At 42.9% G+C, this 24284-nt stretch overlaps 1 protein-coding gene across 13 annotated transcripts in view; it reads right to left on the bottom strand.

The window, feature by feature from the left end:
• Positions 1-24284, bottom strand: part of MAP3K13 (mitogen-activated protein kinase kinase kinase 13) — a 69891-nt gene that overhangs the window by 25136 nt on the left and 20471 nt on the right. For 11 of the 13 annotated variants that reach the window (XM_053952142.1, XM_053952145.1, XM_053952148.1 and 8 more), the window contains one exon: positions 18336-18481. The exons of 1 other annotated variant lie outside the window; for it this stretch is intronic. The gene's annotated coding sequence lies outside the window, so the exon portion shown is untranslated. Of the gene's footprint in view, positions 1-3726; positions 3870-18335; positions 18482-24284 lie in introns of all 13 variants that reach the window. One more of the 13 variants, XM_053952143.1, reaches the window with a different exon arrangement.

Here is a 24284-nt window from a genome sequence, read left to right as displayed (position 1 = left end):
TGAGTGCTGATTTGCTGGGGGGAAATAATTTTTTAAATTCTCTTCTATTGCAGTAAATTCTGCAACGTGCAACCTCTTGCCTTAGCAAAATGTGATTTAATCCAATGAAATTATGCTGGTTTAGATCTCACCATCTCTTCAAACAAGGAAAGAACAGCATTTTCCAAGTTCTACTGTCATGCCATTGCTATTCTTTCAGTCATAGTACCAAAGGCTGAGGTTTTTCATGCTCACCTCTTCCCAATGAAAGAAAAGGCAAAGAAAAACATTTTCTTGAAAGTTTTAGGTTTCATTATATCATTCAGGATGTATTCATAAGGGCATGTAGTGACAGAATAAGGTGGAATGGCCTTCAGCTGAAGGAGAGCAGGTTTAGTTTAGATATTAGGAAGAAGTTGTTCCCTGTGAGGGTGGGGAGGCCGTGGCACAGGCAGTGTCCAAGGCCAGGCTGGACAAGGCTTGGAGCAACCTGGGATTGTGGAAAGTGTTCCTGCCCATGGCAGGGAGTGGAACTGGATGATTTTTCAAGTCCCTTCCAACTCAAACCAGCCTGGGATCCCATGTCTGTGATCTGCATGTGCATTGGCTTTTCCAGGGAAAGGCACGGCCGAGGCTGCGCTATTTCTATCCGGGCCATGCTCCTGCTGCAGCAGCCTCCCAGTCAAAAGCTGGATGCTCCATGTGTGGGAGGACTGTGCATATTTAAGAGATTGAGATTTCACAAAGTGCTGCTGCACACACAGACTTGAAGGCAGACCCTTGGATTTGAACTGTTTTGATGAGTTCATGCACTCTGCACTAACAAATTTCTCTTCTGTCTGGAAGGAGAGTCAAGGCTCGGTGTAATTTTGTATGATCACAACTTCTCATAAATGACTCAGTTTCCATGCAAAGTATTTTTTCCAGGCAAAATCCCACCACCCTCAGACAAGAAGAGCATGAAATGTTCCTCTTCTTGGAAGAGTGAGGCTGCACCTCAACATGTCAGACAGCCCAAAATTCAGTTTGAAACTAGAGAAAAGTGAGAGTTTATCTGAATCACCAAGTGGGTGAATCAGCTACCAAGGCACATTCTCACCTTGCCTGATATTGTGCCTGTCCCTGAAAACAGCCATCCAGGAAGTGTCCTCACACTCCCCAGAGGCACCAAAGCACATGGCTGCCTACACAAGTTCAATATTCATAAGAGTGTTAATACAATGGTCAGGTTTGCAGCTGACTTAAGCCAATGCCTTCAGTAAACCATTACTGAAGTTTCTCCTTTAAAGTTTCTACTTTAAAGACCTATCTAAAAATTGAGTGGCAAATCAGACACAGCATTCCAGACACAGCACACAAACCAAACCAAACAAAAAGTCAGTGTGCTGGAAAGGTGGTGTAAGCACAGAGGCCACCACTCAGTCTTGTGACAGCCCAGGTCTCCAGGAACACTAAGTTTGCTTCCTTGAATGCTATTTCTATCCTAGCCAGTGAAGCATAATCTCTGCTTGCACTTCCAACATGCCACAGGAATAAAAGCAATTGTCTGATCCATGTTTAGGGGCTGAAACAGAGCTGCTGGCAGAAATTATCCAGCTGGTACATGGAACTACCACGGACAGAGGAGATTCCTGCCCAGAACACTACTTACAGCCAAGCCCTGTAGTCTCCTTGCTTTTTCCTGGTACTCAGTGTGATTTCCTCCTGGCTGCAGTGGGTACAACAAGGTAACTACACATTTTCTCACTGATAACACGACTGGAATTTATGGGTGTATCATCTCAACTAGTGGCTTGTGACAAAGCCTTAAAAATGTTCAAAATCTAACAAAACCACAAAAAGTGTGTCTATAAAGCACAGACATCATGCTCTCCTGCCCCTTGTGACTCTCTCTCAGATTCTACAGGGAATTTTTACAACAGATTGATGCACAGTCCTCTCCCATGGCCGTACAGCTCCAGCATGGGAACGACTGAGAGCTGCTGAATTGGCAAGTCCCAGAGCTCTTGTTGTCACTTCTGACCTTTGGGTTTGAACCGTGTGGTTTTACTACACAGGATTTCACAGACTTTCTTTTCCTGGTCTCCTGATGAAGAAAATGTTACATGAGTGGATGAGATACTCCTCTTCTGCCACACTTTTTACATTACTCAGAATATAGGCTTGTGTTTTGCATGGTTGCTTTGAAAACAAAAAGTAAAAGCAGATTTATTAATAGAGAATGAGTTATACATCACCAAAAGGCAAATTCTGTTTTCAGGAGGGTTGATTTTTTTTTTTAAGTTACGTTATTACATTTTCATAAATTACATTATCTGTTTTGTTAGGTTGTAAAAAAAGAAATTACACTATGAAGCTTGCCCATATTAATTTGGTATAACGCAGCCCAGGCTATAGGCAAACCTTTAAGCCAACTATGGAGTAGCCCAAGGCAAAAGCTTGAGTGTTTTTAAGCTATCAATCTCCTTCTCAAGACACACTGCTCCTTCCAGGAAGAACATTTCTTCCCATCTCACACCCACATGAATGCCCAGCCACAACTCAGCTTTATCTTTAAATAATGCAATTACATAGCCAAAACATCATCAATTGCTGATAAAACAAGTGAAAATTCTTCATCTGACCCAGCTGAGATTTTCTGTCACTGCATTAGCTCTGTTTATATTTCTACATATAAACACTTCTCTACAACAAACAGCACATTTACCTGGGAAAGCGAAGTCTTGTCACACTGGCTTCATTGTGCTTTACACTGCTCCTTTCAGATTGTCAGATAAACACTACAGTACTTCTGTACCTCCTGCAGAATCCTGACTTGAACACATACTTTTACTTCCTCTCTCCAATAAATATTTGGATGCCAACTCAACAAAAGATGACTTTCTTCTGCAGCTACCATAATCCTCACCTGAGTGATGTGGTAGCAACTGCTTAGGGCTCACAACTACCATAATCATCATAAAACATTTAAAAACATTAATAGAATATTAACATAGCCATGGACATTAAGCACATGAGACCACGGACATGTAACTATGTTGTGTGTAGTCTGTGTTATCACAACAAAGGCCTGACTTCATGATGATTTAATTTATCTTTTATTCAATATATTCCATCTATCCGAAAGCAGGGACACATCATTTTTGAAAAAAGTGATTTTAGTTGTGATATCCTTTTGTCTGTGGCTGTACCAGTGAGAAAGAGAACCCTGTCTAGCTCAGTGGCCTGAACCCTTTTTGACAATGACAAAAATAGCACCATGTACCAGCCAAGAAACACCCATAATGGCTGAATTGTGGCGCTGTGCAGAGCCAGCTGCAGGTTTGCTTGGCACCTTGCATCCCAAGCAAGCCTGGCTGAGGAGAAAGAAGTGGCACCTAGGCTGCAGCAATGGGATGAAGCCACAGAAGCTCAGGAGGTTCATCCATCCCCTTTCCTGCTGCAAAGCTAAGGGAAGGGTGTGCAGGCAGGCAGAGCTCCCCCCAGCAGTGCCACCAGCTGCCCTGCTCACAGCTCACTGTGCTGTGTCTGTGCCTCAGCACACAAAATACTGGGCCTGTGCAAATGGGTCAGGGAATTTTTTAACCACAACGCTTCAGCCAACACTGGGCTGTGGCAGGGAGTATTGTAGCTTAACTCTGTGTTGCAGAAGGTAAAACCAGTTGCTCTTCACTTTGCATGCCTTTAATTCCTTTTTTCTTGGAACAGGCAGTTGTTCACTGCTTCAGTGGCACCTGAACATATTACCTCGTTAATTCCAGCTGTGATTTTAAAAATTGTCCCATCCTTCACTCCAACATTTTTTCTCAAGTCTCACAATTCTCACTTGACCTTCTCACTCTCCATATGAAACTTGCTCTGAGTCTTTGATCACCTCTTTTCCATCCCTCCTGGAACGCAGAATCACAGAACAGTTTGGGTTGGAAAAAGCTATTAAAACCTTAAAATTCATGGGCAAGGACACCTTCCACTAACCTAGGTTGTTCCAAGACCCACCCAGCCTGACCCTGAACATTTCCAGGGATGGAGTAGCTTCTCTGGGTAGTTGAGGAAGTCAGACCACAGCCAGTATTCCCAAAAAGGACAGAATGCCACATTGTGCACAAAGGCACAATGATCATTTTGGCTCTTCAGGATGCTGAGCTAACTTCCATGGGTCTCTTACAACCTAAGATCTCATTATTGTGCAGAAAAAGCTATGTCAGAGCCTAATTCTGACTGGATGTTAAGACTGAATTGTGTTTAATCAACATTAAATTGAAAAGGTATTTTATCACCCAAGTTCAGTGGAGCCTTCCAGAACTCCCTGCAGGTGGCCTCCATAGTCATTACCCTCAACACCTTCCTTGTGAAGTCTCACAGTCTAAACAGAATACTCCTAAAATATCTGGATAAGGGAAGAAAAGGTGGCAAGACTATGAGTAGTGCCATCTCCAAAGCAGAGAAAAATGTTTCAACATTACCATGCTTTTATCCCTACTCTCATTCCATATCATTTAACCAGTAATCTGTCTGCCAGCCTGGTGTCTCAGTTATTTAATAACTGTTTAGCCTCTTTAAGAGCCTCTGGTAAGTGTTCCTGCCAAAATCCCAACAGATTGTATCAACCAGATCTCCCTTCCTACCATGCTCCTGTCTCCTACAAAGATTTTTAATAGATTTCCAAGGCAGACTTCACCTTAAAAGAACTGGTGACTCTTTATCCCCACATGCAATGTGTGCATCTGCCCTGGCTCTCAGCATAGGAATGAATTTCTACCTCCAGCACCATGCGACAAATGTTTCATTAGAACCTCCTTCAGCATAAGGTCACAAATTTGTGGGGGGTGGTGAAGCAGTGCTTGATTTGGAAAGAGAAATCAAGCATCCACTTCTTTTATTTTTTTCAAAAGGAATTTAAAAAAAAACAGTAAAAATTCATCTTAGTGAGGAAGAGACACAAAGAGCCCATCCAGTGCAGGAAGACCTCTCCAGTGGCAGGGCGAGCATGTCCTGCTCCACCTGGCAGCCCTGCCAAGCGTCGGCTGGGAAATAAGCACCTTACGTAACGGCGTATTTTCAGCACTACACACAGAAATGCTGCCTCTACCCTGCAGAAGGTATTTTTGGATCTGCTAAAATGCTACTGTGTTCTTCCAGGGCTTTGCATTCTTCTGCTCAGAAATTGCATAATCTGATGCCATAGGAAATAAGTGGTGTTGCATAATGACTCTCGTATTGGCTGCAGGGCCCAGGGACTGCACGTTCCTGCTGGAGAGCAGCCCTGCTCCGAGCCCAGGTGCTTGGGGAGAAAGGGGAAGCCACAGCCACGTGCCTCTGGGGAGCAGGGGAACAAACCAAGCACGCAGTTACCTCACAAAAATCAGTGTAACTAAGTCACCCATTTGCTCTCTGTTCCTCCCCGTGGCTGCTGCATGTCGTGAGCTATGTGCACACAGGGAACACCAGCAGCTCCACACACCATCTCACCAATGACACCCTCCACCACAGGCCCATCAATACACTGGAAAGCATTCAGCTGGGATAAAGACAGACTAAATGCTGATCAGCCTTTTATACTACAGAATTACTACTGAAATCTGTCTCAGACTAAAATGTAGAAATGACCTTAAGTTACACTCTTCTCTTTCACCTTTCTAGCTGTTTCCATAGCAGGAAACAACTTCCAAACCCAGTCACAGGCTTCAGGCTCTGTTCTTTTCTCTTCATCCTTCCCAGTTCTGTATTTTTACCTCATTGACAATCCCCATGTTATTATTGATCCATATGTTATTATATTACTATATAATTACTATATGTTATTATATTACTATTACTATACAACAACAACAGATTTAAGGATTCAAACTGAAATATTTTACAACAACAAACACCAGTAAAATTTGCAGTTTAGTTCACAGAAGCCTTACAGCCCCACATCTCCATATAAAGGCACTAAATGTTCCAGTCCTACCAAAAAACAATATCTTGGAATTTCCCCCCCCCCCCCTTACAGAACTGAAACACCCTATTTTCCTCCAAAGAGTAGCATTAAAATTAATTAATGTCTGAAAGATCTTTGAGGATGAAGATCAATATCACAGTGCTGCTTTCAGGAATCCAGTGAATGAATCAAAGTCTCACTTTAATTCACGTGAGGTGTCAGACTGGTCTCAGGTAAACTCGCTCACTCCCACGCTTGTTTTTATTTTTATAGTAGATATGAATTATTCAACATTTGCAAAGCACATTCAACATGTAAATGCTACTCACACAAACTTCACAGCACTAAGAGCTTATGTGCTTCACACCCAGTATTAAGTAACTCAACAGCTCTCCATGAAACTGCAACAATTCCTGGGGTCGGTGCAGTGCTCTGGCCCCCATCACCTCACACCAGGTCCATGCCTGGGTGTACCTGCTGGGAAGGGGAAGGACACTCAAAATCCAGCTGGCAGGTCTGGGATGGGAAATGACAGCAATACTAAGTTGTATTTAGCAAGCACCATACACGAGCAAAGAGGATTACTCCTCAACAGAGGCAGCACAATGCCCGCTCAGGAGCCTCTCGTAAGCCTGTATTAGTGACAGCGCAGGGTTAGAGGTGTGAGCTGCTCCACTACAGCTTTACGTGCTGGTAACACACAGACAACACAGACCTGGGGGTGCAGCCCAGGGGACCTCCTGAGGCCTGGGGGTGCAGCCTGACCCTATTCCCCTGATTGGCCCTTATCTTTGTACTGCCCCAAGACCAGGGTCACTCCCGGCCCCTCGGGAGAGACAAACCTGGACCCTCCATGTGTGTGTGCCCAGGGACTCTGAACAGACATAGGAACAGGGGAAGGAGCCCATGGGGTCTCAACAGCTTTTTGAGGGAAGCTTCTTGTGTTTCCCCAGCCTAGGGGATGCCCCCCAGGGTCTCCACAGCTTGGCACAGCTCGTGCCACCCAGCCCTGCAGAGACCAGCACTCAGCACACCCCAACTGGACCACTCTTGGGCTGCAGCTGATGGCTCAACACCTGAGGATCTCCTCAAGCCCAGAAGGATGGTGAGGCTGGACTTCCCATGTTTCAGCAGGAGAGTCACACCTGTACAGCCACATTACTGATTTTTGTGTCTTCCAGAAGGTAACAGAGATGGGGGACAGGACAAGCATCCCTGGATTTAATAGAATGTCTGCAGAGAGACCTCCATTCCTCCAGTCCACCATGCTGGGAAGATGCAGCCTCTCACCCCTGCCAGGACTTTCTCCTTCCTTCCCTCACAGCACCTCGGTGCTATGTGACCAACAGCTTCAGAGGGAACTGCACCAACAATCACAACTTCATCAGAGGGTTATAAATCACAGACTTTACACAGACAAATCTGCTCTTCCTCCTGGCCTACACCCAACTGTTGCCAAAGCCTTTGAACACCCTCCAACCACCAAATTCTCAGTTGAAGTTGTAGCAGGGAGAGAGCACAAAGGTCAAAGCACACATTGAGTATTTATAGGGGTGGGAGTAACTACACACAGAGCTGCTGCTCCTGGCCCAGCCACAGCTGCCAACTTGGTATTCAGCCCTAAGTAGTCTGTGTTTTGGGTGAAAAATTTAACCCCCACTACCCAGGAGATGAGACTGATTTGCTGCAATGACACAAAATAGGAGCCTACAAAAGCCTCTGCACGGGATGTATTTTTGCCAAGGAGGGATAAAAAGCAAAGTCCCATAAGCTGGACAGAGCTTGGTGAAGTGCCAAACTCCTGAGAGCTTTGGAGGTAACATCTGCCTCAGTTGACTCATTTGGATTCAGTTATGGCTGAGAACTCACTGGAACTTGTACAAGCAGTGAACCTGCTGCTGCCTTCTTCCACTGAGATCTCAGGTCAGAGCTTGGCTAAAAGGCTCAATGCACTTTCCCCTGCCTGCTCTCGCCCCAAGGACCAGAGCTGAAGGGCAACCAGCAATGATTTAAAGCATGTTCACACAAGCCATGCCAGATTTCTTTTATTTTTATATTTTAAAAACAGTTCTATTTTATAACTCTGCCATTTTAAGAAGCCCTAGTCTTGAAAATCCACTCCCCACATCTCAACTACAGAAAGCCTGGAACAGGTACTAGGCAGGAACATCTCAAGCCTAATCAGCCACCATCTCACATTTGCTATAAAAGAAGTCCTGAGACAACAAGAAATACTTAAAACTTTTCTTATCCTGCCACTGCTTAGAGCAGACCCATGTTTAAATAACTCCTAATTGTGAAAGGCCTTACCTAGGGAGAGATTTGCAAATAAACCATTACTCAATTTTCTGATCCACTGGAGATAAGCAACTTACCTAGTCTTTACAATAGGAGATGAAAAAGGGAGGTTAAAAATGCAACCAAAAAAAACCCCCAAACATGATTAAACCCAAGTTCACCTATAGCTGGGGAACAGTGGGAGTCCCTACCATTTATTCTGTGCTAGAAGTTACTTGCTAATTCCAGGCACAAGGGTCAAAATGAATGCCAGCTATAAATTTAACTATCGGGCAGCAGGGGACAAAGACAAATCTGAATGACAGGACCGTTCCAGATCAAAGACTCATACTGGAGGCTCCAAAGACAGAAAACAGAACTGGTGTTACAGCAAAACAAACAAACAAACAAAACCCCCACTACATCAAAATCTGGATTTATTTGTGTTTCTCAGTGGAAACTGTCACAGACAGAATGTTCAAAGGGCTGCCTCTCTCTAGAAACAAAACCTGTATACATTCATTCAGGAGCACAACAAAAAGGATAGTGACAAAAACTTTTAAACCCATGACAACTCTACCCTCCTCATTCTAGGGTATCCCAAGATGTCTGTGGCTACCCACACAGCAGGTACTGTGGAAAGTGCCCACATTTTCCAGCCAGACTGACTGCATCTCTCTCTTTTCAAACATTTTCATATTTTCTCCCTCAAAATTATTGATCCAAATATATTCCTTCATCTTCTTCTACTGAACAGACTGCCTACTGCTAAAATCAGTATATCCAAACACATGGGCCTGATGTCATCTTTCTCCAGATCTACTTAAAATATCCCATTTTTCATTTACTTAAGGGAGACATGTGGTTTGATATGATTAAGCTACTGCAGCACCTCAACCACCCCCCAAAACAAAAATAAAGAGGAGCTCTTCTTTTCATTGGGAGAAAACATGACATCATGCCCATTCAGGTGAGCAGGAATATGACAAATCTTGCCCCAGTGAACAGTATCATTAACTGCAAAGGTACTCCCAGCTCCCTCGTTTATTAGGAAAATGAGGGGTGAAAATTGTGCTCAGCACATCAGAGACGGCTCAAACTGCTATTTTCAATAATACAGGAGCAAATTCCTACCCAGCTGATTGAAAGAAATACACGTCCTTCATCTCAGAAATAAAATTAAATTATTTAACACTGTAACACACAAGAGGAATTGTTTGATTAGCCCACAAGGAAAAAAAAAATTACAATTCCCCAAAAAGCAAAAATTATAATTCTGCCTCTTTACACTATCTAGTAATCCTTAAGTCATTGCCTGTATATTCCATTTATATCCATTCTCCATTGCCATTCCCTTCCCCTTTAAAAGGGGGGCACAAGAAGATAACGTGCAAAATTGCAAGTGAAAAATGTCCAGCACACCGACAGGCAAAGGCCAGGCCAGCTCTCGGATTCATATGCAGTGATGGATAAATTAAGGTCTCATGTCTCCTCTTCCCTTTCTCAGCATCATTTTTTCAGCCCTTTCCCATCACAAATGCAACATCCATCTGTCCTTCCGAAATAAATGGCGAGAGGGGAATGCTGACCATGAAACACCACACACAAACACACACCCCTCACAGAAACACACTTCCTCCCAAATACTCACAAGGATGAAGATTTCCTATGTGATGCTCCATTTTCTTGTTTTAAAAAGATGGAAGGCAAAAAAAAAAAAAAAAAAAAGAAAAAAAAAAAAAGAAAAAAAAAAAAAGAAAAAAAAAAAAAAGGAAGTGTTGCAAAATAAAAGGAAATTCCACCCACACAATCCTGCAGCCTGCTGCAAAGAAGCACCGAGCGTGCTGACGTCACGGATTCATGAATGGATGGAAATCGGGCTGGATGGATGGAGCCGGCGGGGGCTGCGCACCGGCAGCGCGGCCGCCAGTCCCCGCCCGCTCCGGGCACCGGCAGCCGAGCCCCCCGAGCGACGGCGCCGCGCCGGGGCATCTCCGCAGCGCGCTCCCCGCCGCTCCCGGGAACGGCGGCGGATCAAATAACAGCCATCTGCCACGGGAACCGACTGCGTTCGGCAAGCAGAAAAGGAGCTCATCGCCGCCCCGGCTTCTTGCGGGATTACAAACGCTGCGTATTAGTATTAAAATAACTAAATATAAACATGTAGCGGGAGGAAGAAGCGGGGAGAACAATAGGAGGCTTGTGTTTGATTAGCGATGCAAAAGCAGCAGTAAAATAAAAATAGGAGCATTAACAAAATCCCACATTCGGCTCCAGACAAACATTCCCGGCAGCGGGCGGACAAGCTCACAGCCTCAGTAAGGTCCGGGAACAAAGATCAGAGCAGGCAGAGTTTCACACTCGGGGCTGCGTAAGGCACGGTGGGCACATCACCCATTCCCATTTCCACCCCAGTGCCAATCCCAAACCAATGGAATACACTTCACTGCGCAGAGCACACCCAAATCTTTGCCACAGTCCTGGTGGCCACCTGCCAGAGCAGCTGTGCTTCACCTGGATATGGACAGGGAAGGAGCACAAGTTCTGCCTTCTTTTTGTATCTTTGAAACATGGAGGGATGAGCATGACAAGGAATGAAGGTCAAAGTTTGAAGGATAACCTGGGCTGCAAGCTCTGCAATTACACCATCTCAGGCTTGACCAGAATTCATCAATTTGGCCTCAAACTCCTTCTGAACAATTTGCAGCCTGAAAATTATTGAGACAGAATTTCCATATTTTCACCACACCTTTTCCTAGCCAGTATGAAGCAATTATGTCAAAACAGGATGTCCCAGAACTTACTCTGGTGGGGCACATCTGAAAAGAATGTCTGAGACAATCCTACCTTTCCTTATGGAAAGTGGGTAACATCCCAAAATAAACCAGGACTGGATGTAACAACACCACAGATCAGGGCTGAAAAAACAAGGATTTTGTGCCCACTTGATCTCATGTGAGCAGCACCACTGATACCAGCTTCTGCAGAGGGAGGAGGAAGGCTTGGATTTTGGATTTCTGAATTGACACTTATAAATCTGGTTAGGGAAAATAAAAAGGAATGCACATTTCTTATTGCCTACTTTCAAGATCAAAGAAACCACAAATTTAATTTTGCTTTAGAAATATCTATTCTTTAAGAGGTAAAAGTCACCAAAGCACAAGATTTCTGCCCAGACAACACCACTGCTGCAGCCTAAGCACTCCTGTACCCAAGGGGATGCAGGAGTGGAGGGACAGAGAGAGATACCTCTTCTCCAAAGAGATCGCTTTGTGCCCCCATTTCAAATCCCAGCTGCACCTGCTTTGACTCCGGCCTTGCCCTCCAGAGCACTCGGCTTTACACCACCAAGAGCTGGAGACAGCTTCCAGATTTCCCTGGCATTTTCAAAACAGACAAAAATGTTAATTTACTGTCTTACCCTAAAGGGATCAATTCAGGAACTAGAAGGGGGAATACAGTAGCACTTGCAAGAAACAGAAGAAAAGGAGAAATATTGCTATAGAATAAGAAAAGTCAGAATAAAAATAAGAGGAAAATAATTTTCAGAGGTTTCCAAGGGTTAATTGCAGTGACATTTATATAAAAAAAATACCCAGCAAAGAAAATAAGTGGGAACAAAACCCCAGGAGGACTCCAGGAGAAGAAAAGAGCTTGTGCATAGAATTTCAGATTTTTTTGTCCATGGTAGCTTGGTTCAGTATCCCAACACTTGAATTAATCTATGCCTCAATGGCTCAGGTTAAAATTTTTAAACACAAAGGTCCTGAATTTAATACAAAGTAACATCTTAAATCATTGTGAAACAAAAAACTAACCCACATTGTCCCAAAATTGACAGCTGCTACACGACTGTTGTGTTACAACCAGATAAGTATTTTTGTAGTACACATCACACAGCTCCTTTGATCAGTAACTAAGTTGATCAATATTAAGAAAGAGAAATTATTCTCCTCCCTCTCGCTCAGACAAAACCACTGGTAAAAGCAGGGAACTGAAGTATCAGATGCCAAATATAATTTGTGAATATAATTAATGTGAAAACAGAGGAAAAAATGTACTACATAAAACAAGGGTATAAGATACTAAAAATCCAAAGTTCTTAAGGGACCACAAGAGTGCTAGTGAAAAGTTGAAAGGCAGCAGGATTTCTGAAAGAAATTATGGACAACCAAGTAACTAGACCAGTAGGAGAAATAACTGGCCTAACTGATGGCAATGGGTGCAAAAAGAAAGCTAAAAGTATTTTTTAAAACCAACTAGTTCACCATATTTGGAAAATACAAGATAATTAAGTATTTCCAAGCTAATTAATAACTAATAGGAATGTTATACAGCATCTGCTAGGCATAACATTTCTAGCTGGCACATCCTATTGATTTGAGCCCAGTCCTAAAATAATGATTTAACAAGTTCTCCAATCCTGTGACCTTCTATTTTAATAAACTGGTGAACATCTAAAATTGCAGAAGACTGAGAATAATACCAATATTATGCCAATATTCAAAAATAGCATACGTTGTTATTTGTAGGCCTTGGCAACTTGGGAAGAAATCCTGGCAACTTGGGAAGAAATCCTAAGCCAGCCTTTGACAAGGAAGGATGGTTCTGCTCCCCTGGACCAAAGGCTGAGTTATCCCAGGATCCTGCCTCTGCCAGTGGCCCATAACAGCCACACAGGGAAGCACAAACCCAAAGCAAACCCTTTAATGCTTCCCGTGGCATATTCCACTGACAACAGCAGAAAATTAGAAAAGAGATAGGAGTGACTCAAAGGTTAATTTCATAATTATGCAGCACTAAGGCTGTTAATAAACCTACTCAGCACACACTTGGAGGTACAAGAGGGACTGCTCTGTGAAAACTTCCTACGTGGATGAATAAATAAGTGAAGCAAGATTCACACAGCAAATGATTCTCTACCATGCAAACGTTTGGATAAATATTTGCATAGGTAAGGTGGCATTTCATTGTCCAGTTCTAAACACCTGTGAAACCTTGAATCCACTCTTCCCAGTCCTAGACACACATCCCTCCTGTGAGTGTCCAGGAAGGAAGGAATCAGAATCACTGAATCAGATTCTTCTTCGTGCTGTTATTAAGTCCAGACCTGACCTAGCGCAATCCACCTTTCTCTTTTGTAAGGAGCAAAGCTTCAATTTCACATCTGTCCAAACTTGCTATTTACAGAAATTTATGACTAGACCCTATCTGATGCCCCACACATCCCAGAAATGTCAGTTACAGGAGACTGGAATATTGTGAAAAAATTGAACATGTAACACAGTAGTATAGGCCAATTTATTATTTTTCCTTTTTATGTGGTTTTGTATCTATCTTACACACTGAATAGGGAAAATACAACACAATTTAAAATCAATTGTCTCAATGGCATTTTACTAAGACCATAAATGAAATTTTTGTATTTATCACATAGGATTTTATCCAGAACGTGCCCAAACCTGGGACTTTGAGAAGTCCTCCCTGCAGAGGCAGGTGAACAAAACTGTAATTTGACAAGACCAGCATTGAGACCTGAGAAGCATGACCAGAGGAAAAGAGAAAAAGCTCCAAAATGGGACATGTGTAATGTCCAGAGAAAGGTGAGCAGCAATTCCAGTCAGGAGCCCTTTTTGGAAAGGGAGTCTGTTTACAACAGGACAGCAGCCCTGGTGATTTCGGACCCCATTCCTGAGTCACCACAGCCCAGAGCCCGTACCTGAGAGAAGAGTCCCACACAAATTAAGGGGTAAAACAAAGCTGGGAATATGTTTTGGTGCCCAATTGCTCCTCCACAGGCAAAAGAGCTGTGCCCAGAACATGGCTCAGAGCCTTTCAGATCACAAACTTGAGATCTGCCTCTGCTCTTGAACAGCAGCTTCAGTGAGCCACCAAGAGATCTCTGGGTCTGCTTAAACACGAAAGCAGGGAGCTGGAAACAGACACAGACTCACAGATCTGCAGTATCCCAAGGGAAAGCTCCCCTCCTCATAAGTGTATGCCTACAAGTTACTCAAGAAAACTCAGACACTTGTACAGTCTGCACAGTCTCCAAATCCAAGTACTACAACTGCTGTTACCCAAGAGTGAGGTTATTCACACAAAGCCACCTTCCACGCTGTTGCCTGGTGTGTTTTTGAGCGTGCTCATGATGGGTAGGAGCACATAACAATTAAAAGGACTTCTTTTAACCTTGTATTGCCTTCAGCAACACTCCAGAAACTAAGAGTAAAGTAAAATAAAGACACTAAAGGCACTAAAAGACAATGACAAGGCAAAAAGCACTATGTGTTTAGGCATGGGGTTAGTAAGGATTCCTTTTTTAAGGAGTTTCTGAGTGGCTTCCCCTCCTCTTTCCAGGTGAGCCATGCCTTTGCAGTTCCAGCCTGTGTAGTTTTAGGAGGAGACATAACACTGTAATGTTAAGAACATGCACTGATGGGGCTGGGAAAGCTCAAAAAACTACATTTGCAGACTACCTTCGTCTGAAGGATGGCAGCCCAGCTCCTAGGACATAAAGAGAACCTCTGGAATTCCATCAGGAAGGAAAATGGTGCTACATGAGAAACATTATAGCTGCTGAAAGGGCAGCTAATGCAGCAAGTGAACAACAGCCTCCCCAGATTGACAGTGGTGGTGGCCAGCTGAGCACAGGCCACGAGAGAAAACCAGATCTATTTGTTCAGGGAAACGGGCACAAAATATTCCTCCCAGAGAACAGGCTGAAATCAAGTCTTCCATAACAATAATTAATTCTAACAGGGTTCCCAGCAGTGAGAAATACTGAAGAAAATAATTCTAAAAATAAGTATTCATCAATAGCAGTTATATGGGACACTTGTAAAGCCAGCTGAGCCACTGTCACTTTTCCTCTGCCAGGTGAGGAACCTGCAAAAAGCAATGAGAGCTGACAATGAAGCCTCAGTATTAGTGCCATGTGGAAAGAAAAGTCTCATAATTTATGTTATTGCCACAAAAAGACATGCATAAATGGGAAGCTATTGCAAGGAGGAATTAATGAAACTGAAGAAGTGATTAAAAAATGCAGTCCAATTCCCCAAGGTCAAGTGTTGTTCAGAGAAAAAAAATCACCTGCATAAATATAGAAACAACTGCTGAGCAGCTGCACTGTAGATAAAGATTGGGGATGGAGAGGATCAGAGACTGAGCACGAATTATAAATATCCAGTTGTCACAAACAAGGCAACTTCTATCCATTGACAGGAATACAAATTCCTGATCCTCTCAGTTTTGATGAAGCCTTTGGGAAAGTCCACGTTTGGGAAAGGTTTGCTGGGAATGTGAGAAACCACCCCAGAACAACAAGAAAAGTCAGATAGGCCACAGGTCAGCTCTGAGGGGTGGGGGAGGTAACTCAGGGAGGTAGCTCGGTCTGGACAGAGTGAAATGAGAAGCTAAGAATGATATATGATATGTTTCTACTACATACACAAATGGTTTCTTCAAAGAAAGAGGGAAGTCCTGCTCCACATCTACAGTGACCAGGAAAAGCAATGGACTCAAAGTGCAAGAAGAAAAAAATGCTTAGGCTGTGAGAAGAACTTTTCTAAATGGTAAACAGTGAAGCACCAGCCTAAGGAACTTAAGTTGTTTCAAAAATCTTTGTTGTTTCAAAATTTTTGTTTGGTCAAAAATCATTTGACCAAAGCTGTCCAGGAATAGTGATATTGCTTTGATGCAAAAGATGAAGATGAACTACTGGAACCTTTGAGGGATCTTCTGTGAAGATATCGAGGCACTGAAAGCTTTGCAGCAACAGCAGAAGCTGAAAAATTCCTCTGATCTTTTGCAGTGCAAGGTCTCATCAAATTAAATCTTTCTGTCCTTGCTAATGTTACACAACCCCTTTGAGGAGTAATACTCAGATTTTCTACCAAAAAAACCTATAAAAACTCCTGAAAGCCCATTAAGATAGCAGAACTCAAGTCATGAGACTGCCAGAGTAAGGCTCTATATTTAGTACCAACAGTTTTCTCTGTAGTTCTGTGATAAAGTTCCTTCAAGAAGAGTGGATCAGCTCTATGTAAATATTCCCAAGGCAAACAAAACTTGCTCAGCATCTTCCTCCCAGACCCATGTCACTCATGAAGCTTTCAGTAGGTTTTGATTCAGAGCTCACTGTTTTTTTTTCCTTCCTCCCAAGAGACTTCTGCTCCCCAGTGCTCACTGCAGACCCAGAAGAGTCCTCTTGATCTATGTGAGGTTTCACGACGCAGAATTACTCAGTTCATGAGTTGTGACAGCACTTTAAATAGCAGAATATTGGAGTTTAGAACACTGAATTTGTCAGCAATGGGGTTTGGTCCTTGTTTTCAAGCACAATGTTGGACACTGTAGTATGATGGGGAAAGCATCCCAAAGGGGTGACTGCACAGCACCCCAAATATTTTCTGAATTAAATCACAGAACTGATCTTAAGGGACAACCAAAAGTTAAATAGACTTCACCCAAGGGGCACATCATACTCCATCATACTACTCCAGCTCAAACCACCAGCTTTGTATTGCACAGGATTTGCCCATCCCAGGAAAAAACAGCAACACATCAGTAAATTCAAGTCATGGCTAAAAGAGGCTGACTGAGAGCCATGTTCAAAAGCACATCAGCTGAAGCATTAACCCTGGGACCTTCCAGAGCTTTGCAGAGTGTTTTATAACCTCCAGTCCTCTATAAATGTCACAGTCTCCCTTAGGGCCAGACCTTACATCCTCAAGCCTCCTCTACTCACCACTATCACACAGAGCACTCCCATATCAAGTGCCTTGCCTATCAACCACAAAGAATCAGATAAATTAGAAGCAACAATGTCAATGAAGCAACTGATGAATTGTCACTGATGAAGCAAGGACAGGGTGGTTCAAGCAACTAATTGCTTTCACAGAGATGGAACCAGGTTCAAATCAAGGGAGAATTCAATTCTTCAGCAAAATACTTCACCTTAATTATAGCCCGTAACAAGAGACAGCCAGAATCTAAATATATGGATGCTCTGCCTCTACATCACCCACCACTCCTCACAGAATGGGTAAAAATTGACAGCTTTTATATTAAGAAACAAATCCCAAAATGTAGCTCCATCTCACATCTTCCTGCAATCCCACTCAGAGGTGGCTCAGGCACATCCTAAAATTATGTATCTGTAGCTTTCTCTGCATGAAGCATCTCTGTACAATAAAGATCACACAAACGTAGAGAAGATGTGTAGAACAAACCCATTTTCAGCCTCCTCGAGTGAAATATCTACTTTTTCTTGCATTATACAGATACCCAGCCACTAACTGAAGAAAACTCTAGATAATTTTATAGACAAGAAAAATGATTTTTCAAGCAGCATCTACAAAGAAACAAGCAACTATTTTTTACATATTCTTCTAAACTTAATTCCCCAAAGCTTACGGAGTTTTTACAGAATTAGCTCCTTTTCAGTTGTTCATACAGACAGATATATGTGGTTTGTTAACATACAAGTTTTACCACTTAATTTTTAATACATAAAATAGATGTAGTTAAACTAAAAAATTGCATCTATGACACAGAGATTATATATATATTTTATATATATATATATATATATATTATATATATATATTATACATCAAGAGACTATATATTCATAGGAACGGCAATATCCAAAACAAACCATCAATTTCTGCATTTCTGGAAATTTGCTGGTGTCTCTACTCCAGCTACAACAGCCTGAATTCCTTTGAGAATCTGCATTCTCCAGCCAATCACCAGGGAAATACCATGCAAAAGTACTGATAACAATGGAAATAATATGCTAAAGCTATCCCCTCACAAAATCAATACACCTGAATTAATAGGTTCAAATGCTTTCAGACTCCAAGTTATACTGGAAAAATGTAAACACTAACTTCACCTCCATCTATGCACCCACCCCTTGGGCACTTATCCCTTCCTGTTACTCCCATGGGAGCTGGATCCTATCAGGTCTCTGCAGGTTCAGCAGGGAAATGGCTTTGGATACAACATAAAACAAGGTGAACTCAGCTCATCCCTACCTTAGAAAGGCACGTGGATTTAGAATTTAAGGACCACTGCAGGAGTGAGCACGTTATCATTTGTATCTTTTTGAGCTAGTTACTACACTTTGAATATCAACAACTGCTGGTACCTGATCATTGTTCCAGATGCACTGGAAGCCCATGTCCTCTTGGCTCACTGCACATGTGCCTCCTCTTCAGGTCACAGAAATCAAGCTGTCCTCGGAAGCTGCACCATGGGTAGTGTTTAGCACAGTCCAGCACTGAATTCTTCTCTCTAGAAAGAACAAGGAAGCTCAGAATCCTGCTGAAGTGTATTGAAAAAATGCTCCCAAGATCAACCCAACACATCCCCTCAGCACATCGTGATGTTACGTGGCACATTCGAAGGCAGCAGAGAACATCCAAAATTAAGTATGCACTTTCAAAAAGGAGCTGGGAGTAGAAAAATACCTCAACATATTTAGTACATCCTTTCTTAGCACAGGCACACACTCTATAATCCTTTTATGGTACAATTTTAATCTAAATCAAGCAAGCAGCTCCAGTAAAAGAGCTCAGAGCTTTCCACATTAGAAAATTACATCAGGATTGGATTAGCTTGTAAAATAACATACTTCAAGGTAATCTATTAATGATATTTTACACTTCAGTTTATACTCAAACTCCAAGCTATTTGTTTTCCTAATTTTTAACAAATTTTAGGAAAAGCATAACTTACTTCAGTCCTCCTACATACATACAACTCAAAATATTATTATTCCTGTTACTACAGAACCATGCAAGGAGAGAGACAACTACTGAGACTCCCAGTCCTGAGCCCACAGCACTTTTTCCACTCCCCCACCCCCACCAAATTTAACAGGCTACAAGACTTAGCCCAGCTCTACATAAAATTAAAGATAAATCAACACCTTGAAATTAGAGAACTTTAATGCAAACACTAAACTACCTGGTCTTAAAAGAGTTTCTCTCTACCCACACATATGGTTTTCCTCACATCCTTCAGCATCCTTCAGACACAATTCAACCACTGCAACACTGAGGAATAGGGTTAGAAATACCAACACAGTCTCCTGCCAGAATTAAGAGACTTTACACAAAAAAAATTCCACGTGGCATCACCTGCCTCATGTTCTGCACCACAGTTCAGCTGCTCTCAAGGCCACTCCCAATGTTTGGGAAGTTCAGCACATTCCTCATTTTTTTGCTAAAGTAAGAGCAAAGGCTAATTGTATTTGAGAAAAATACTAAGTTTTGTCATGACTGTCATTTCATTTTCTATCTCTCCTTATCTTTGCTGGTTTGCCACAAAAACAGGACAGGTAATTCCACACTCCCAGTAAGGAAAAGCTTGCGAGGTCTGGGTCAGGCTACATTCAGAGGCTCTATTTGGGCAAAGGAGGATGATGATATAACAATATTCTTGCACAGGAAAGTACCAGTTTGCAGCCTCTGTGGCCCCATACCAGGCCTGCATTAACTATTTTAATTACAAAACAAAAAAAAAAAAAATCTAGAGTAAACATACATGTATCTCAACAGTTTAATTAGACAAACTTTAGAGTTTATAATTTATATATTAAAAATGTAAATATTTGCCTTTGTTCACAAGAAAATTACATGGTTCTACTAAATCAATGAAAAAAGCCTCAAAAGCCAGTAATTATAATTTTACCCACTATTTTAAGACAGGAAATTGTACATGTAAACACAAGGTTTATTTTCTTGCTTAAGAAAACATATACTGTAGGCAATACTACAGATGAAACAATAGTAAGACTGAAAGAATCAAAACCACACAAAATAGGAAAAAATGCATTGGAATACCTTATCCTTGTAAACAAAAATCATATACATGTATAGGAGACAGCAGAGAAAATTGGAGAGATGTTCATAAAAAACATGAGACACCAGATGCCCAAAGTTGGCCAAATGCCACTGGAATAAATTACTGCGTTTCACACGAAAAAAAACCCACAGGTTTTAAGGACAGGTTTGGAACCACCATTTATAACTGGCAGCCAAGGTGGGAATGGTCAGAGCCTAAATGGGAAGGGACTTGTGGGGCTGGAGGACTTTCAGCACCAGACAAGTTCAGTTCTTCCTGCAGTTCCATTTACCACCACCTTTTTTAGCCTTCAATTGGCTTTTAGCACTTGCTTCCCACATCCAACCTGAAAGATTTCATGCCTCTATAATCAAGTCCAGAAGCCAGCATGGTGTGTGGCAGCTTCAAGCTCTTAAGGATGCATAAAAGCACTTACTCACTGGGTAAAAACTGCCAATGTGAACAGGACAAACCCAAAAGCCAAATAAATACAGAAGTCACCCCTGCTGGGAACAGGGGTACAAACACACCTGCTGATTGAATTTTCTTTTTCTTCTTTAACATAATGACCCAAAGAATTCTTTCAATCTAGTATTTCTCATCCTACCAAAATACCAGCAGAATTCCAAGTATTTGGATTCAAGTGCAAACCCCTGCAGATGGATTTTTGCTAAACAAACTGAACAAACACAACATTATTTGTTTCAAAATTCTTCTACTTGTGGTGAAAGCCGAGCTGTGCTGAAATCAATAGGACTGTTGGCATTGTTTTCCACTGAGCTGGAATTTCATTTCCTGTACCCCACTTCAGATGTGCTAAAAACCACTAGAACAGAGTTTTGACCTTTCACAACAACATCTACAGCTGAAAATAAAGCGTTTTGTGCAAAATAAATACTTACAGGGTAGGTTATGAAAACAGCATGAAAGCAGCAGCTGTGGCTGGTTTCTTCAGAGGGAAAACTTTGCCCCCAGCCTGGCTGCTCTGGATTAATGATGTTCCTGTTCCATACCATGGCTCTGAAGCCTTGGGAAGTCCCTATCCCAACCCAGCAAGGTGGAAAGGTTTGTTATTTTAACTGTTGGTTGATAACAGCTTATCAGCAAGTTTTCAAAGGTTAAGCTCAACACACATGCATGGCAAAAGTGCAAGGAAAGGACAAGGGAAATATTGAATTAGTGCTCCCTCTCCTGCTACAAGAGACAGAACTCTCTCATACCCCATGTCCTGCAGCAGTGCCAGCAAAGAAACTTGAACCAAAACTCCTGTTTGAACTGAAAACGTCTGAGGACCCAACAAAAGTGCCTTCTTTCAAAGGAGGAGCTTGCCTTGCCTGCTGCATTCCCACTGGCTGCCACACGGGATGGAAAAGCAAACCAAACTCTTTAAGTTTGGTCCTTAAATACAAGGCAGTTTTATTACTGCTGCCAAATTTATCACTGACACCAAGCTCCATGACAACTCACTGGAAAACAAAAACAAAATGAAATCTTCAATTTAGGGCATGCTATGATTTTTTATTCCTATCCCAATCATGTTACTGAACTATAAAGGGCTGATGCAACCTTAAACCAGAAAAAAAAAGCACCCAGTTACAGACTCATTACTAATTCATCCTGGCTGAAGCTGCATACCAGCAGCTGCTGCCTCTCTCAATTAACAGCAAATATTGAACAGTATTGTCATTTAACGGTGTTTACTGCCTGCTGCCCTGTCCACTGCCGTATTTTCAAATGCTCTGGCACAATTTAAAGCATCAACACTAATAAACAGAGCTTAGTTTAACCCCTTATGTATCACAGCAGAAGTGTTTTACTTGCTTCCTGCATTCATTAGGTGCTTGGCAGAAGCTGAAGCCCAAGGATGCAAGGTGCCACCAAAATGGGATCTGTAATTCAGAGGCCCACAAGGTGCTTGGCTTCTGCAGAGGGCTGAGCACAAGTGTGAAAAATGATGGGAGTAGTGCCAGCAGAGCAGCTCTTTAGGAATTATTGCCAAAAAGTTGAAACAAAAGACAAAAAAAGGAGACCACACATTCAGCATCCTCTGTTGAAAAAATTTAGAACAATAAAAACCCAAAACAAATAGGGTAAAAAACTAAAAACAAAGCCATTCTTCAGGGAGAGCATATCAATGCTGTGATTACTGACAACCCCATCCCTGCACAGGGGAGTAAAAAGAGCCCAAATTTGGACCTCCCTTCCCTCTACTGTGCCCACAGCTGGGTTGGAAGTAAATGATTATACAAACAGTGCAGCCAGAGCAAGCAACTGGAAGAGCAGCACTTCCACGCTGCCTCCACAGGCACCTCCGGGCCCTACTTGCTCCATGGTGTCAAGTTTGCTAGAAGCCACTGCTGTATAAGGGACTGCACAGATTCTACATTTCATTTCCATGCTGTGTTCCCAGCACATCAGCAGGAGGGAGCATCTCCAGGCTCTCCTAGGAGCCCACTGCCACCTGGGCCAGGGCCAACAGGTGGATACCAAGGGCCTGGTGAAGGGAGGGGATGCTGGGCGAGCCCAGCTCGACTGCAAGGTGCACACTGGCAATTTAGATACTACAGGAAAAGATCAAGCAGCTTCTGTACTGCATTTATTAGAGTAGAAGCTAGGATAAAGTCATTCCAGCTGATCCTGAAACTGGGAGAATTCAGTTATTTCTGAGGTGCCTGGACATTTGTTCTACCCCTACTGCAGAGGGAACACAGCATGGGAGCCCCAAAGAGTGATGCTCTGAGGGCTTATCAAATACATGAGGGAATGGCTTGGAAAACTGGGCAGATAAATGTAGGCCCAGGCTCTGGCCAGGGTACTCTCTGTGAACATACTTTCCTCAGGTCAGCATCTGGCTGCAAGTCCCCTCATATTCTCAGGTCCCTCTGCCTGTATCCTGTGCAACTCCTACAGCCAGCCTGGTTTGCTGGGAGGATTCCTTCCCTCTGGGTTCCCCCAGCACCTTTGTGCCCATGGGGTCTGAAGTCTCAGATATATCAGGTGATATGACTAATACCTGCCATCTGCTCATTGTTACCTTCCCTCTCCTTTCCTGAAGAGGAGTCAGCACTAAAGTGCTCGTTCTACTCGATCTATTTTAGGAGCGTGGGCTTTCAGCATCCATGCAGCACTGCTTTAAGCTAGCAAACTTAAAGAAGTAGACCATGCTCTGGAAGGCAAAATTGAGCACTGGTCCTGTAAAAGTCTCTGGCAAGGCTCAGGAACAACACTTTTTTTGCAAAAGTTATCTGCACTCCAGCGTGCCCAAGGAACAGAGCTATTGCCCAGGTTTCACTCCAGGCCACAGAGCAGGGGCAGATGAGATGCAGGCCTTGGGAAGCATCCCACTGCTCTCCATGGAGACCAAGTCAGCCAACACAGCTTGGAGCATCAACAGGCAGTGTGCTGCAGCATTGGGTTATTCCCTCCTTCCAGCCATGAGGAGCTCCTACACAATCACACCACCCTGGAACAGACCAGGGAACAGAAACAGGAACCAGTAACTGAGGGCACATCTCTGCCCATCAGACTGGAGGGAAACCTCAACCTCAATAAAAGCATTGAGTTGACCAACAGCTGCTCCCCATATGTCATGGTCAAGGGGAAAAAGCAAACTGAGGACACAAAGGAAATATACAGAGAGGCCAGTGGAGAATAATTTGATTTCACTGTATTTCTTAGAGGAGCTGTGTCAAAATGCAAAGAGAAAAATCATCAGAGTGTAGGAGGCTGAAAGATTTGAGATGGAGCAGTGAGGAGTCTCTGGCCCCATAAATGTTTAATTTGAGCAAAGCAGCAGATAAGTAGTAAGCACAGTTTTGCTGCTGTTGCTGAACTGCACACTCCTGCTTTGATTTTTAGATGACACACAGTGAGAACGTAAGTATAAAATAGGAGAAAAGTACCAGGGAGTTTTTCATACCTGACACTACAGACAGAGCTGCACAAACCAGCCCCACACTCAGCTTCCTTCCTTCTCTCTGCTCAGGGCAGCAGCACCAGGGTGAGCAGCACACAGGGGGCTCTGGAGTGTTCCCAACTCTCAATTTCACAGCTCTGCCAGCCCAACACAGTGCAGGGGATAACAAGAACTACTGCACCACACCTGAGGAAGCAGCCAGGGCTGCAGATCACTGATAAAAGGCACCATGCTGCCTGCTAAGAACACTGTGAAACTGGAGAACTACAGAAGGAAGATGCACATGGAAACACAGAAGAAAATGGATCCCCAGAGCCCTAGGAGCAGAAAAAG

The sequence above is a fragment of the Vidua chalybeata genome, chromosome 10, assembly GCF_026979565.1.
Source record: "Vidua chalybeata isolate OUT-0048 chromosome 10, bVidCha1 merged haplotype, whole genome shotgun sequence".
Lineage (NCBI taxonomy): Eukaryota > Metazoa > Chordata > Aves > Passeriformes > Viduidae > Vidua > Vidua chalybeata.
The sequence above is the reverse complement of the archived record's forward strand: the minus strand, read 5'-3'. Positions and strand labels throughout refer to the sequence as shown.